The sequence below is a fragment of the Chelonia mydas genome, chromosome 14 (assembly GCF_015237465.2).
Source record: "Chelonia mydas isolate rCheMyd1 chromosome 14, rCheMyd1.pri.v2, whole genome shotgun sequence".
Lineage (NCBI taxonomy): Eukaryota > Metazoa > Chordata > Testudines > Cheloniidae > Chelonia > Chelonia mydas.
Window position 1 is genome coordinate 17,703,918 of NC_051254.2, and position 17,058 is coordinate 17,720,975.

The window sequence follows — 17,058 nt, forward strand, 5'->3', positions numbered from 1 at the left end:
CAAGAATCCAAGACTTTAAAAAAAGAGCATTTATACAAATACAACAGATTACTATGCAATTAACAGGTATAGGATGGTACAAGGAGGAGGAAAACATTAGAAAAAAAACTAGTATTGTGTACTTGATGAAGAATACCTGGAGCATCTGAATTCACAGCAAAACTACTAGTTATATCAACCCAGTATTGTTAGGACTGTCAAAATTGGAATATTTTTATTTCAATAGATAATATCAATTTTTTTTTAATCCACTTAAATGTTCACACCTGTGGGAAATTACAGGGGTCAGACAATTATTTAACTTCATTAGGTGTTACATTTCAAAAAGTTAAAGCTTTTTAACCATTAAAACAAAAATTGTCAACATCACATATCAAAAGTAAAAATATCTTTAAATGAAACTTTAATAAATTCTCATGTAGCATTTTTCTCACTTTGTCCATCTGTAAATCTCAATTATTGATGGACTTTGTCGGTTTGTGCATGAAGAGTGAAATCAACGTTTCCCAACATGTACCAATAAAAAAGTAATCTTTCCAAGCTTAAGTATTGTTTCTGTAGTTTTTCCATCTTTACTTTTGAAGCTAAAAATATTAAAGCCCTGCCATCTAGCAATGGTGTATATCTGCCATACCAGGAGACATGTCAGACCTGAGATGGAAAGAGAACCAACTCTGTTCAATTCAAGAAGTTCAAATTCACTTTAGCCTCGCCATTAAATTGTAATACTGTAGAAGTTATTTTTGTTGTAAGTACCTTAACAGAAATAAGCAGAACAAATGAAATAGGTGGCCTGTTTAAAAACAAAAGTACATGATCTATGCCAATGTTTTAGCTTTAAGCCTTATGGTCTTTAACCAAAATGCCTACAATAAAAGGAAAAAATGTTGCTTTCCATTTTTGTAAATGTAATTGTCACAATGGGATACAAAATGCTTGATGTTTTGGGAAGATTTTGGATTACAATAAATCCTTATTTCCTCTGCCTCCCCACATTTAAACTTGCAATAACATACAACCATTCTTCAATGAATTAATTCTTTTTTAAGTTTAGGTGCCTTTTTAAAATTTTTCAAACACTATTCTAGTTAAATGCACTGGGAATATGGAATTCAATTTATCAAGTAGATGAAAAGAAGAATTTTGAGCAAGACCGCAGTGAGCTAATCCAGAGTCGCAATAAAATGTCAGGGGTCCTGGGATTCTCAGCAGGGGGATAACACCAAATCTTTAAGAAAGAACACCTATATGCTCTACTATAAACTGTGTTTTAAATGTCCACTGGACAGATGGACAGAAACTAAAGACGAAAGAGGGCACATTACTGTCTAATTATATCTTACTGACTTCTTAATGTGCATTAACTTTGTTTAGTAAAACTAGTTGAAACTTTGTGCTCAAGATTTGTTTCATTCATCTTGAAAAAAGAAGATCAAGAACTCTGAAGTGACAAAGTAGTTTGTTTCACTGAAGTTTCTGCAACCAGATCTGTAGCCTCAGCTGAAATGCTATTTTTAAATTACAACAATACTAGAGAAATAAGATTTACTGGACCAACTTCTGTTGGTGAAAGAGACAAGTTTTTGAGCCACACAGAAAAGAGAGGCGATCTCACCAGTATCAACATCTCTACTAGTGCATCAATGCTTTTCTCAAATTCACCTGGAGGTTTTAAAGTATGACCCCCTTTCAAAAAATAAACTTATACAACTCCATTAAGGTCATCAAGCCTGACAAAAATCTTTCAGAAAGCAAGGCACGGGGGGAAATAGTGCAACAATATATTTGGGAACTAAGCAAGCAGAAATTATTCAAATGATAACTGGATGGCATCCATGTACCGGGCTTGTAGCCACCAGAATGACCCATCTCCCTGGATTTTATTGAGAATGTTCTGGGCATCAGAAAGAACATGTAACAGATACCAGCTCTATAGGAGAATGTATTCATAAATGTTCTCCGTGGATCTGGGAATCAGTTGCAGTGAACACACCCTTCTTGTCTACCATCAGTTTTCCATCATAATCTGAGTCATAACTTGTACATACACCCACTACTCCATAAAAAACCTGGGAGAAAGAGAGACCCCTGCAGCACATACTAAAAGGGACCAAATCTGGGATCTGGTTAGCAGATGTAGGAAGAGTTCCACAGAGGCCTATTCACAGATCAGTTGTACATTCACTTCTATTCCCCTGGCATAGCAGAATGTTGCAATTCTAGCTCACCAGACTGGCCCCTTAAAACAGAATATATATTATTATTGGCTTTAAATGTTTTTAATTAGGACTGTCAAGAGCTTAAAAAAATTAATCTAGATTAATCGTGCGGTTAAATAATAATAAATACCATTTATTTAAATTTGTGAATATTTTGTACATTTTCAAATATATTGATTTCTTTTACAACACAGAATACAAAGTGTACGGTGCTCACTTTATATTTATTTTTATTATAAATATGTGCACTGTAAAAAAACAAAAGAAATACTATTTTTCAATTCACCTAATACAAGTACTGTAGTGCAATCTCTACCATGAAAGTTGAACTTACAAATGTAGAATTATGTACAAAAAAAAATTACTGCATCCAAAAATAAAACAAATGTAAAACTTTAGAGCCTGTGAGTCCACTCAGTCCTACTTCAGCCAAACACTCAGACAAACAATTTGCAAGAGATAATGCTGCCCGCTTCTTCTTTACAATGTCACCTGAAAGTGAGAACAGGCATTCACATGGCACTGTTGTAGCCAGTGTGACGTTGCGCTCTATATGATTTTATGAAAGTATGCTGATGAGTATGAATATAATGTAACTAAAATATGCTTCATGCAAAAGGTCTCTTGTAAGGTATCATTACAAAGCTTATAATCTACTGAGTGTGGTCATCCTATTTGTATAAACGTATCACTCTTGTATCTGAAACTAGAAATATGAAATATAATTCTGAGGGCCTATTGTAATTATGCAAAGTGTGGGCCATTAATGGTGGTTTCGAATCTTGAAGGATTCCATCAACCAGGATAACTGACTGCGGGTGGCTCTGTTTGCAGGCAGGCCTTCCTGTGAGTCAGGCTGGGGGGGGGAACGAAGGCTTGGGGGTCTTACAGGGACATGTGATCATGTCACCTGAACTGGAATCCATCTTAAACCTTGTGGTTTTCCATTGAGAAGGAGGGGTGGAAACCCAGAGGGACAAAGGATTCCCGCCTTATGCAAAAGATATATAGATGTGTGGAACAGAACAAGGGGAAGGCCATCATGAGAAATCCCTTAGCTACCACCTGAGCTGGAACAAGGACTGTACCAGGGGAAAGGATTTGGGCCCAGACTAGAAAGGTGTCCGGTCTGTGAAAGAAACTTATTGAAACATCTGTGAGGGTGAGATTTTACCTGTATTCAGTTTTATTACTGTACTAAACTTAGACTTGCGTGTTTTATTTTATTTTGCTTGGTAATTCACTTTGTTCTGTCTGTTACTACTTGGAACCACTTAAATCCTACTTTCTGTATTTAATAAAATCACTTTTTACTTATGAATTAACCCAGAGTATGCATTAATACCTGGGGAGGGGCGCAAACAACTGTGTATACCTCTCTATCAGTGTTATAGAGGGCGAACAATTTATGAGTTTACCCTGTATAAGCTTTATACAGGGTAAAACAGATTTATTTAGGGTTTGGACCCCATTGGGAGTTGGGCATCTGAGTGTTAAAGACAGGAACACTTCCTAAGTTGTTTCAGTTACGCTTGCAGTTTGAGGCACATGGTTCAGACCCTGGGTCTGTGTTGGAGCAGACTGGCATGTCTGGCTCAGCAAGACAGGGTGCTGGAGTCCCAAACTGGCAGGGAAAGCAAGGGCAGAAGTAATCTTGGCACATCAGGTGGCAGTCCCAAGGGGGTTTCTGTGATCCAACCCGTCACAGCCACAAGGTATTTACGTGCCAGATGCTCTAAAGATTCATGTGTCCCTTCATGCTTCAACCACCACTCCAGAGGACATGCATCCATGTTGATGACGGGTTCTGCTCGATAATGATCCAAAGCAGAGCAGACCGATGCACGTACATTTTCATCATCTGAGTCAGATGCCACCAGCAGAAGGTTGATTTTCTTTTTTGGTGGCTCGGGCTTTGTAGTTTCCACATCGGAGTGTTGCTCTTTTAAGACTTCTGAAAGCACTCTCCACACCTTGTCCCTCTCAGATTCTGGACAGCACTTCAGATTCTCAAACCTTGGGTTGAGTGCTGTAGCTATTTTTAGAAATCTTACACTGGTATCTTCTTTGCATTTTGTCAAATCTGCTGTGAAAGTGTCCTTAAAGCGAACATGTGCTGGGTCATCACCTGAGACTGCTATAACATGCAATATATGGCAGAATGCGGGTAAAACAGAACAGGAGACATACAATTCTCCCACAAGGAGGTCAGTCACAAATTTAATTAACACATTTTTTTTTTTTAAATCAAGCATCATCATCAACAGGAAGCATGTCCTCTGGAATGGTAGCCGAAACATAAAAGAGCATACGAATGTTTAGCATACCTTGCATGTAAACACCTTGCAACGCTGACTACAAACATACCATGTGAACGCCTGTGCTCACTTTCAGGTGACATCGTACATAAGAAGTGGGCAGCAGTATCTCCCATAAATGTAAACAAACTTGTTTTTCTTACCAACTGGCTGAACAAGAAGTAGGACTGAGTGGACTTGTAGGCGCTAAAGTTTTACACTGTTTTGTTTTGGCGTGGTTATGTAACACCCCCCCCCCCCAAAATCTACATTTGTAGGTTACACTTTCACAATAAAGAGATTGCACTATGGTAACTGTATGAGGTGAACTGAAAAATACTATTCCTTTTATCATTTTTACAGTGCAAATATTTGTAATCAAAAATAATTATATAAAGTGAGCACTGTACAGTTTGTATTCTGTTGTAACAGAAATCAATAATTTGAAAATGTAGAAAAACATCCAAAAGTATTTAATTTCAATTGATATCTATTGTTTAACAGTGCAATTAATTGCGATAAATATTTTAATCGTGATTAATTTTTTTAGTTAATCATGTGAATTAACTGTGATTGACCGCCCTATTTTTAATTTAACAACACTATAAAACTATGCTAACAGTTTTATTTTCAATATTAAAACTTGTTGTGTTTTTTTTTTTTTTTACAGATGAGATTAAACAAGCCAAAATGCTTTTTTGGGCTAGAACGATACATTTTGTAAGCATGTATGAATACAGCCATAAGTCTGAAAACTGAATGAAGACATAAGTCTGACAATAGACTCCAATATATCAAGAGTCATGATAATTTATCTTTTATGATATTCACTTAACAAGTATTTGTGGAGACTTACATCTGAACCAGATTTGGGTCATTTCTCTCAAAAAGCTTGATTAGAAAGATATATGCATTACCAAAAAACAGTAACAATTCTGCATTTTCCCAATTCCATCAAATCCCACAGAAAATCATGTTTTCCTTCAAACTATGCTGTTCATATAAGGATACTAGTTTATTAATGGTAAGAATACTACTCACCACACATTTATGCCAACTACACTGAAATCAGTGGTCTAACATCTAAATCAACAATATATGCATTCTGTCTTATGACAAATGATGTTAGAATACCATCACCTACACTGCTTCACAAATTCATGGCAGCTATGTTTTTCATATTCGAGTTACCAAAACACAGGGGAAGTCTACTTATTAAGTGCAGAATTACATTTTGCACCAGCTACTTCTATATTGTGAAACCAAGCAGTGTTATTGTTAAAAACCTATCTGCCACTTATGTATGGCATGTGTTGGCTTCCTAATTACTCTGAGTCACCACTGCTTATTGAACTAATGTATTAAGGTTTTAGCATCATCAGCATTGCAAATAAAATGAGAACGAGTTGCCACATGCTCTCCTATCAAACTTGACAGCTAAAATTCTACTCCAGATTCTCTATTTTTGGTAATGCACAAAGCAGAGAACACCATTTGATTTTCAAATGTCAGGTTAAGCCTGCAGTGCTGGCAGTCTGAAGAATCTTGTAATCTGAACAGAGTTTTATATGGTACACTAATTTTATTTATAAGGTTATTTTCCAGACCACACCTACAGTTTAACTGAAAAAAAATGACAACCAATTGCAAAGTCTGTAGACACAATACAAAGCAGAATCTTTAAATACTAAGAAAAGATCACTAATAGATGAATAATAAATACTTAAAGCTCTAGTAAAATGATTCAGTTTTTTAAATTCAGAAACTTATTTAATCAATATTGTATTTGTTATAAGTCAACATCAGGACTACAGTCAGAAAGCTAAACTTACAGTTATTGTTGAGGACTCCGCTGTACTCATGCTTAATACATGGTAAACTAAATTGAGAAAAATATAACCATAATAGAATGAAGAATTTTTTAGAATGACAATTACCTCTGAATTTTGACCTGATTTTTCACTGATTTTTTTTAATGACAATCTTAAACTACATGTTAACCTCAGACAGAGCAATTAAAGTATTTTTAAATTGGGTATTCTTGTTTTTACACAGTTTTTCCTTCTTGTGTTGATGAAGTTAAGTTAGATGGATCAAAATGAACGACTGTTTATGCCAAATTAACTAAATAGTTGTAATTCTGATAAATTCATGCAGCCTGCCCAATGAAACAGATATTCTCTGGAGATACTAGTACAGTAAAAGCTGTTTTATCAGGCATGTTGGGGAAATGGGGGGTGCCGGTAACTGAAAAATGCTTGTTAACTAAGAGGGAGGGAATTTGGGTGCGGGAGGGGGTGTGGGGCTGGAGCATGGGAGGGGGCTCACCACCAGCAGCTTCCTGCAAGCAGCGACCTGTCCCAGCTGCTCCTAGGCGGAGGCGCAGCAGGCAGCTCTGCATGCTGCCCCCACCCCGAGCACTGGCTCCGCAGCTCCCATTGGCTGGGAACCGCTGCGGGGGCAGTGCCTTCAACATGAAGTGCCAGCCAATAACAATTTTAACTAAAACCAGAGTTTAAGATGAGCTCATATTTTTGTATATTAATGGATAACTACCTCCTTAAAATTCTATTCAATAAAGCTAAATAAGTAAAAAATTTACTTTCACAAACAAGAAATGAAAAAAAGGCTCTCATCTGTCACTGGAAGTCCAAATAAGTACATACACAAACAAGAATAAAAGGGAGGAAGAAAGGGAGTGGGAAAGGAAACAGCAGCCAGGAAGAAAATGAAGTTCCTTCTTCAGTAGATATTTACTGGTACCAGATATCTACTATTGACTATAAAAATGTAAGGCCCACAGACAGCAGCTTGATGGGAAGCCCCACACAGGTCCCACTCTGCCCTTGGGCTGATTCTAATAAAATACTGCCCTATCCTAGCAGTAGTTATAAAATATTTTGAGCCATGTAAATATGTTTCTCTCTGGCTTATTTACCACAAAGTATGTCACATTTACTTGACAAGTCAATTTCTCTGAAGAACTATATGCATCATTTTTCTCTCTAAAGATTCCACTCTTTAGTCTGAACAAAAACTAGCTTTAGAATAGATCTAACACGTTTTAAATACAAAGAAATTACATTTCCAAGTAAGACCTAGTTTACACCTAAAACTTAGGTCAACATCACTCAGGGCTGTGAAATTCACACCCCTAATGGACACACACAAGCTGACATCAGCCCTGGTATAGACACTGCTATGTCGACAGAAGAATTCTTCTGTTGACCTAGCTACCACCTCTCAAGCAGATCACCGCAGCAAGTGTCTATAGCAGCACACCTGCAGTGCCATAGCTGTGCCCTGTAGTGTAGGCAAGCCCCAAGAGATTACCGTGAATATTCTTTAAACATAAACTTGTAAAAATAAATTCCACTACATTTGTTGACAAACCAGAGAAAAATCTCACTTTGATTTAAATTTCTGACGTGAATGTACATTTCATGACACAGGAACAGCAAGCTGCAGATAGTTGTACATTAAGAATGTATTCCAACTACACAGACCTCAAAAGAAACGATGGGGCTGTCTGCAAAGCTAGACAATCTGGGCATCCAGCCATAAAACATCACTGCTATAGCACAAATAACTGTTCTCATTCTTCTGAGCCCTCCATGACCATAAAACACAAAAGGAAAGAGCTCCAGAAAGCAGCCTTCACTACCTCCCCAAACTTTTAATATTTCATAGGTCTGAATTACACAGGACTTTAATTTTGTAAAATTATACAGCTGACACATCCAGGGTCAAGGTTAATCAATTCAAAATTTGATGCTTAGATTCTTGGAACTGTGAAGATTGTAAATATATAGCTAACTACTTCATAGAGATCTTTCTATAGATATTAATAGTGTTATCCAGCATGTCTTCTCAAAGAGCAAGCTTTTGATTTGAAAGAGGTAAGATTAAAATGTAAACTCAAAAGGGACAGATTGCCAAGTGAAACATTTTTAGAAAAATTAAGTGAATCAAGAACATTTCTTGAAAAAACAAAGTCAGTCTTAAAATACATTGAAATTATACTAATAAAAATTTGAATATTTTCTTGAAGAATCTAATTATGATAATTGTGATTTAATAGCAAAACTTAGTCTCCAACTAAAATCAATAATTTAACTAACCTAATTTTGACCAGCAGAATGGCACTAAAGCAATTTTTTAAAGTGGCAGTTCATACAAAAGAAAATAACTTTTAATACATGGTCACATTTGTAGTTGCTTTCTGAAAACTACAATGCAGATTAGTCATATTTTAAGTGTTACACGCAAAACATTTCTAAATATGCTTATATTAAGAGTCCAAACTCTAAAGCATGATTTTCTGACAGATTAATAATTTTCATAAACAGACAAGATTTCTAAAACAAAACCATATATTGCTTTAAGCACTAAATTTGACTTTTATTAAAATGGTCACTCTCTCTTTATGTGGTTACTTTTTACTGCTAAATCAAAGAGGCTATGAAGAGTGTAAAATCCATTTAGTAATGCAATTTTATTTAAGAGACAACACACCTACAACACTGCACACAATTTTATATTGTCATTTCTAAAGCATCTCCCAATTCACTTTCTCTTTTAAATACCATTTGTCCTCGCTGATATCTTCATAATGCAACTGAAAACCTCCAGCCATTAATCACTAGAAGGCACCAGCTGATACGAAATTGGCCAGAATGTAGTGTCACCAGGCATTAAAGAGGTTTCCTTATCATTCATCTCTAATACTAAGGGACTGACAAACTTCTAGCTGCAACTTCCAAGTCAGGAGAAAACCTTCTGATGGTGTTACCGCAATCTTGTTATCTGAATTTTAACTATTACACCCAATAGTAATTCTGTGCTGCTCATGGTTTGGTGTGACCGAAGATTGAACAAAGTCTTACATTTTTCATTGATTTTTTTTCAAGTAAGTAGCAGGCATGTCCACAATTAAACTAGCATAACCTGAAATTATTACATAAATAACTACAGTAACAGGATTTAACATACAGGACATTAACAGTCTACTTTATCTGAATAGGAAAGGTTTAGGGTTTTTTTGTTTGTTTTTTAACTTTAAGTCTGCAGTGTTCGCATAGCCAGTACTACATGGACTTTATCTAGCAATTCTTTCCAACTGAGAGCCTCTCTTTGCTGAAGTAAAAGACTGCTCCACCCTTGACCTCCTCCTTCAGCTTCTTTTGGAAAGGGGCCAGATGACAGCATTTGGAAAAGTGCATATTTATCTCTGCAAGGACAGCTGCCTAGAGGGAAATAAATGTAATTTAAAGTATTATCCATTCCCACTGTCACCAGTCTCATTGATTTTTCATAACTAAAACTGAAAGTAAAACATTTCCAGATCACTGTTTTAATATATTGGTTTCTCATGAATGAAAAAAGGGGGTCTATAATGTTAAACTGTAGATTGTTTTGAGTAACTCAAACATTGATATGTAAGCAGCTTACAGTGGTAGCTGTTTTCTCTAGAAGTCAGCAAGTAAGGAAACTAAGTCCTCTATATGAAAAACAAATTTGTTCACAATCCTAAGTAACCAAGATTCTTAAAAAGTAGACTACCAAATGCTTGTGCTATTTCTAGATAGACTGCTTTTGTAGACTCTGTTCTTTAAGTGAAATTTCTTAATAAGTTCAATTTATATTTATCATCAAAATATTTCAAGATTTAAATAATTCGTAGCTTGTGGTGGGAAACGTTTTAGTCTCACTCTGATCTAATGCTTCACTTTGAGTTTCACACATCATTAAACTACTAACAGTCCTGAGTATTTAGTCAACACAAAGAATCTTAAGGTTGGGCATAACAATACAGTCTCCCACAATGATCATGTTTTTCTCAAACTTATCTGGAAAAATTCATCCTGACTATCTAAAAAAAAAAAAACTTATCAACATCTATTGTATCAATAATATTCAAAAAATAAAAACAAAGCAAAAGTAAAATATTTAGCTATTGTCCTTAAAATTTCAACAAAAGGATCACAAACTTCACCAAAAGTGTACTTTAGATGTTAGGGGGTAATGAAAGACCCTCTAAGCAGGTTAGAGAGGTCTCTACCTCTTCTTTCCCTCTTCCTAGCAACTGACAAGAGGCTTAGTGAAAGAGGGTGATGCACACATTCCCATTCACAGAGCACAGGAGACAGTTTTGGAAAGGGGGCAAAGACATTCCAGAAAACTTGAAAAGGAAGGAGCTTTAAATTAGCAAATCCTTTTTAAAAAGAGACCCCAACCAAGGTTCAATAACAGCACTCTGTCAGAAATTCCATCACTTTCACTTCCCAGCAGCTGGGAAACTTTGTTGGGACTAGACTTCTCACCAGGACATTGCTTGTGGACTAGACTAGCTCTTCTCCCTGCTCTCCTTCACCTCTTCCACTTGCTAGCAGGTTTAGTCTTCTGCCTGGTAGGTGTTTGGTACAACATCCAAATTATGTACCAGATAACCTCCTAATCACAAAAGAATCTGTACAGCATAAATTGACAGACGCCAAATCAACATGGTAAAGGACCCATCACCCATTTATCTCAAGAATAAAAGTGGGCTTTTTTTAAAAACAGCTGTATGCTTGTACATTAGCAAACAATTAATATTTGTCAATACATGCTCTACTTATAGCTTGCTATCCTGCAAAGAACTGAAACATAAAAAAATCATAAGTGCAATATCAAACACCTGAAAAAGTTCTGAACAGCACAGTCATTTTGCACTAACATATTTGGCCTATGACACTACATACATTAGACACAGTCTTATTTGTCCAAAGAAGTACATAATACTCTTGGCCCCACCCCAAACAGCCTCTGATGCATGTTTTAACCTTGCTCTGGAGGGACTGCCTCTAGGTCTCCATGCCCATTCATTCCTTGGCCAATACAACTGCGATTTTTGGGACCCAAGCACCTGTTCACCAGGAACTGAACTGAGACCATTCTCATCTCACAGATATTACCTCACCCACCTTGTCTGCCTAACAATGGTGAAATGATTTCAGAAGTTAACATGCTTCACTGAATTTAATGTGGTCATAGAGGTGAAAAACTACCACCAGTCCCTTGAACCATCCAGGTCCCCTCAAGTTACCCAGTACTGAACTCCACAGCCTTTTTTGGAAACCAGATTGTCTGAATTTAGAAGTTAAGAAACATGGCTGTAAAAATACTGATATCCAATAACAGTGTCTTCCACTGTTTCACCAAAAAATATAGTTAAGTAGAAATATCTAGCACCAGCCTTCTTAACTATTTATACACAAGTTACTATTGAGAAGTGTCACTTTGGAAAAGTTTTTAAAAGGGGCAGTAGCAGACAAAATAATATTACTCGAAGACAAGTAAGTTTTAGACATTTGTCAGTGCACCATTTTGAGATCATAGTTCACAATTCATAGATTAACTTGGCTGGAAAGATGTTCAAATGGAAGCTTACTGGATTTAACAAGTCACAGAAGATGTGAAGCAATTCAACTATTAGGCATGGAAAAAAAAAACCTGTCAGGTAATTTGTTAGGTCGCATCCAATACTATCTCACCTAACCCCCAATACATATTTCTGAGAGAAGCAAACAAAGGTTTTCTAAATCTGTGTTTACCATCTCAGTGATTTCTTAGACAATCAAATATAATGTACAACAGCAACCAAAATCCAAAGGTCATCTCTCACCAAATCCAAACTGAGGAAACATTTACTGTTAGTAACGATTTTAAAAAGTGGGAATCATTTGAATAATGGTATCCAAAAACAGAAGATGTTGTCTTGTTCATTATTCTTAGTGTAACAATATTCAACTGATTTAAGATATATATTGATACAAATATAACCAACCAGACCACTAACAGCAGCAATTACTGGGTTTTAACTAGTTTAATTAGTCCAATGATGAAATTAAATTATTAGTCTGGATTCCACTGAATATAAAATCAAATTAGTTTAAGATACAGGAAAAAATATTTCCTCAATTCATTTATATGCAAAAATGGCCAAGTTGTGCTCAAGAAAAATACAAATCAAAGTTGAAAATTATATAAACTGAATATAAGCAAATATTTTCCAATAAAAATATCCAAATTGAAACAGAGAATAAAGCTAACCCTAGACCAAATCAAAGTATGACTTGCTAGATTACAATGGCCATTCTAAAGAAAATAAAATGCTGAAGTTTCCAGCAATAACAATTAAAAATATATAACTTAAGAAAACAAAATATTAAATTATATTATGAGGCATAAAATAATTCACATATTCATTCATATATTTCAGTGAGTCTCATAACTGGACCTTCTACTAATGCACAGTTACACAGTAAAGAGATTACCCTTTGACAGAAACTTGCAAAATAAAACAGAGGATTCAAATATCTTTAATAAACTTCCACTGCCTCATGATTTCTAAGAATAACAATTGAACATCCATCTCTCTTTGCAGTTATCAACACGGTTTTTGTTCCTTACTGATGCTCTTACTGAAACTAATAAGGAAAATTTGGCTTCATGAAAATATGAAAAATAATCTCCCTTATGTCTAGTATTTAGAGACTAAGTTCTGGTAGTTATCATAACCTAATTATACAAAAACAAACTACGGATCTAAAGAGCTCTTACCATTTAACTGAAACTGACCATCAAGGATGATGTTCAAGTTTCACCTACTTGGTTATGATCAAAAGCAGCCCTGGTGACCTCGCTAATTATTTTATACTAATTTTCAAACGCTACACATCAACTCACACATCCATCATCATTTATTAAAAGCAAACTCATAAGGTTCTTCCTGTAATCTAGAACATTTTTAACTGCTACATATGGGACTCCACCTAAAATGATGATGCAGGTAATGATAATTAGATATGTCCAAAAAAATCACCATATGAAAATACCAAGTTTTTATAAAGGTCTATTTTTTAACAAATAGGAAGTAGGGAAAACGACTTTAGTTTTAAGATATATCTTAAAATAACTGTTTAAAAACAGTTGGCGTGGAAGTACTTTACAGTATTATTTGTTCCACCGGCTCCATACCAAAATAAAAAGGTGAAGACTATTTGAAAATAAAATACAGATATAGTGAAAAATCCTGCCCTGGACTCCAGGGGGGAAAGGGTGGCATGCACTAACGAAACGACTTAACAGGTCTTTCCCCATCTCCAACTTCTACTGTTTCCAGATTAATATAAAACTATCGCCCCTTACCTTTTCTTCTTTTCCTTCAGGGGCTCTTTGGCAGCTTTCGACTCAGTCTTTCTACAATGAAACAAGTGAGTATTTCGTCTAACGTGTGGTCTCTCTGACGTGCTTCTTGCTTATTTTAATGCTTTTTTTTAAAAAAAAAAAATACCCGTAATTTCACGAATCTGAATCCGAAAAAAAAAAAAATCTCACACGGCCAGGAAAAAGATTCAGTCGCCCCCCCCCCCCGAACTAAAAACAAAAAGCAACTCCCCCCACAACCTGCCACAGAAGAGAAGAAAAACAAGTCAACAAGAAAACAGTATCCAAGCAGAAGAGCAAAGAGCTTCAGTGTTATCCAGCCCAAGTGCAGGAGAAACAGGTTCAATTCCAAAACAAGCTTTTGATTTCCAGTGGAGAAAGAAAGGGGAAAAAAAAGTCCCTAGCTAGACTTTTGCACACGAATGTTGTTTTAAATACACATTTGCTTTCGAGTTGCAGCAAAACCCACGGAATCAGGATGTGGAGTGGATCGGGGAGAGTTTATTTTTTGTTTGTGTTGATGGATTCTCTGTCCACATGGAGGAGCATCTGAGGCTTCAAAAAGTGCAAATTAAAAGGAGAAAGTGGATCCCACAGCCTGGTTGAAAGAGGGCTCCCCCTCCAAAATATGGAGCCACAGGGGGATCCAACAGTCTCTCTCACATGGGGATCCAGGCAGGAGGAGGATCCAGTGAAGTCTCTCTCACAGGGAGAAGGACGGGGGAGGATCCAGCAGTCACTCACAGGGGGAGGATCCAGCAGTCTCTCTTATGGGGCATCCAAGCAGAAGGATCTCTCACAGGGGGGACCCAATGGGGCGAGGGGAATCCAGCAGAGCGTCTCTGGCGGAGGATCCAGTGACAGGAGGAGGACGAGGGAAGATCCAGCGGGGTCTCTCCGTCTCCTCCAGAGGGATCCAGAAGTGCCCCTCAGGACCAGGCTGGAAGCTGCCGCAGCGGAGCCTCTCACTGGGGCGGGGGGGGAATCCAGGAGTCTTGAGCCCCGGGGGGGGGAGGCAAGAGGCTGAGGCAGCAACGTCTCCCCAGGGGGCTGCAGCAGCGTCTCTCTGTGGCGGGGAGGCTGGGGCTGCAGCGTCTCGCGCGCGCTCTCTCTAGCAGACAGGCGGTGCCGGGCCCCCGCTGCTCCTCCTCGATGCTGCTGCTGCCGCCGCCGCCGCCGCCACCACCGTCCTCAGGAGCAGAGCTGCTGCCACCGCGGCCATTTTGTTGCTAACTGACAAGAACCCCGCCAGGCAGCGCGAGACCAGAAGGAGGCCCGCTGCTCGATTCCCCCCCCCCCAAACAGGAAGCCTCAGCGCCCCCCTCTGATCACGTGACGGAGAGGAGCGAAACTGCGGCATGCAAATGAGTTGGGTGGCAGAACCAATCAGCGCCGCGGCTCAGCGGCAGGTTCTGCCCCCCTTCCCGCGCGCTCCGGAGACCCGAAGACGCGCGAGCTGCTCCGGTCCTCACTCCTGCAAGCTCCTGGTAGCTCCCTCCATCTTGGCTAGAGCAGCCTTGTGTGTCACCTAACTGCGCAGGAAGCCGCGCGGCTCCCACCTGCTGCCCGCGCATCTGGGCACGTTGCTCACCCTCTCGGATTTTATGTGCAGAATGCATCGGGGCGGCTGGTATATGCACAACTCGTTCCCGGCCATGCCTTTTTGTGCGAGTTTAAAGTGCAGCACCGACAAATAACATCACCATCTAAACACAACCCAGCAACGCAAAAAAACATGCACGGCTCCCAAGGCTAAGCGCGCCGGTGCAAAACGTGACTTTAAAAATGTCTGACTGCCAGCTGTAAGTGAAGAAGCAATGCAAAAATTGCCAAGACTGATGCGTTTTGCAGTGAGGGTATTTAGCACCAGTACAGTTGGCACAAATGCAACATATACCAAATACCAACGCAGAACGCAGCGGTGCACAATGCTCAAAAGAAAACTATGCCAACATAAAACGTAATTCACAAATGACAACGCAAAACGTACCAGGGACAATGCATATTTTAAATCTAGGGTCAATTTTTGTTTTGCATTTTCTGTAACAGGAAAAAGTCAGAGAGCACTTAAGTCCTTACGGTACATGGACCTCATTTTGTGTTACTCAGGCAAAGCCTGTATAGATTTAATGACAGTTTTGACTGAGAAAGTACTGCAGGATCAGGCGCAATTTGCAAGGATTGCCAGATGCATAATATTAATACACAGGGATAATTTTTTAAAGGATGTTCTCCCTTTTGTGGACCGAAATTGTACCTGCTGCTGAATGGTGGGTACAAATCTGAGCACTTGTGCCTTTAACTTCCTGCAGCTGGCGCAAATCAGTGAGTCCGATGAAGAGATCCGATGAAGAGAGCTGTAGCTCAGATCCGATGATCCGATGAAGAGAGCTGTAGCTCACCAAAGCTTATGCTCAAATAAATTGATTAGTCTCTAAGGTGCCACAAGTACTCCTTTTCTTTTTGCAAATACAGACTAACACGGCTGCTACTCTGAAACCAAACATTTAGGTTCTGATCCTGCAAAATTTAGGCCTTGACTACACACAAAATGAGTACCTAGAACTGATTTAGTTAAATTAGTACAAACCTCTTGTGTGGACACTATCAAATTGGTTTGAGTCCCTTATATCAATTTACCTTAAACCAATAAGTAATTGCCTTAAGTGATTGAGTATGGATTGCAGGATTAGACCTTAAGTGTTGAAAATTTAGTGGTATATGTAACAGAAACATATGAAAATTTTGTTTATAAAAATACAATCCTAATCGAATTTGAATTCAGTACCTCTGATACAAAGACAATACCTTAACAAGCAGGCTAAAATGTCTTTGGTTAACACTAATGAGAGCATAAGTGTTACTTTGGCCACTGGAGGGAGCCCATATTGTTCCAGAATGCAACAGAAACAGAACTTCAAATATAAAAAATAATAAAACATGAAATATCAGATCATTATAGTTAGAACAAAGTGTGTTCTCTATGTCAGACCAAGATCTAGATGTATGCAAAATGTTATAAAAATCAGATTTAAGTGTACTATTTTGCTTCATAAGCAGCAAAAAGTAAATTGATTAAGAACAACAATTTCCCTGCATTTTGAATGTCAATCTAGTACCTTTCACAACAACTTTAAATTCACGTATATTTTTTCTAATGTAATGTGAGGCTGAGAGACCCTTGACTACAGTGTTCCTGCTCTTACACATCAAGGTCTAAGCTATTTACATTTCAAAGGCAAGTCGTTTGTACTAGTGTAACTGTGTAGATAATTCAGATGAGCTTTCTTTACCTTTTTCTGTTAAACAAATGTAGGTCAACACCTGCAAAC

At 37.8% G+C, this 17,058-nt stretch overlaps 1 protein-coding gene across 4 annotated transcripts in view; it reads right to left on the minus strand.

Moving 5' to 3' along the window:
* Positions 1–17,058, minus strand: part of TNRC6C (trinucleotide repeat containing adaptor 6C) — a 314,076-nt gene that overhangs the window by 179,114 nt on the left and 117,904 nt on the right. Inside the window, exon 1 of one of the 4 annotated variants that reach the window (XM_043527806.1) lies at positions 13,709–15,429. The exons of 2 other annotated variants lie outside the window; for them this stretch is intronic. The gene's annotated coding sequence lies outside the window, so the exon portion shown is untranslated. Of the gene's footprint in view, positions 1–13,708; positions 15,430–17,058 lie in introns of those variants that run through there. One more of the 4 variants, XM_043527811.1, reaches the window with a different exon arrangement.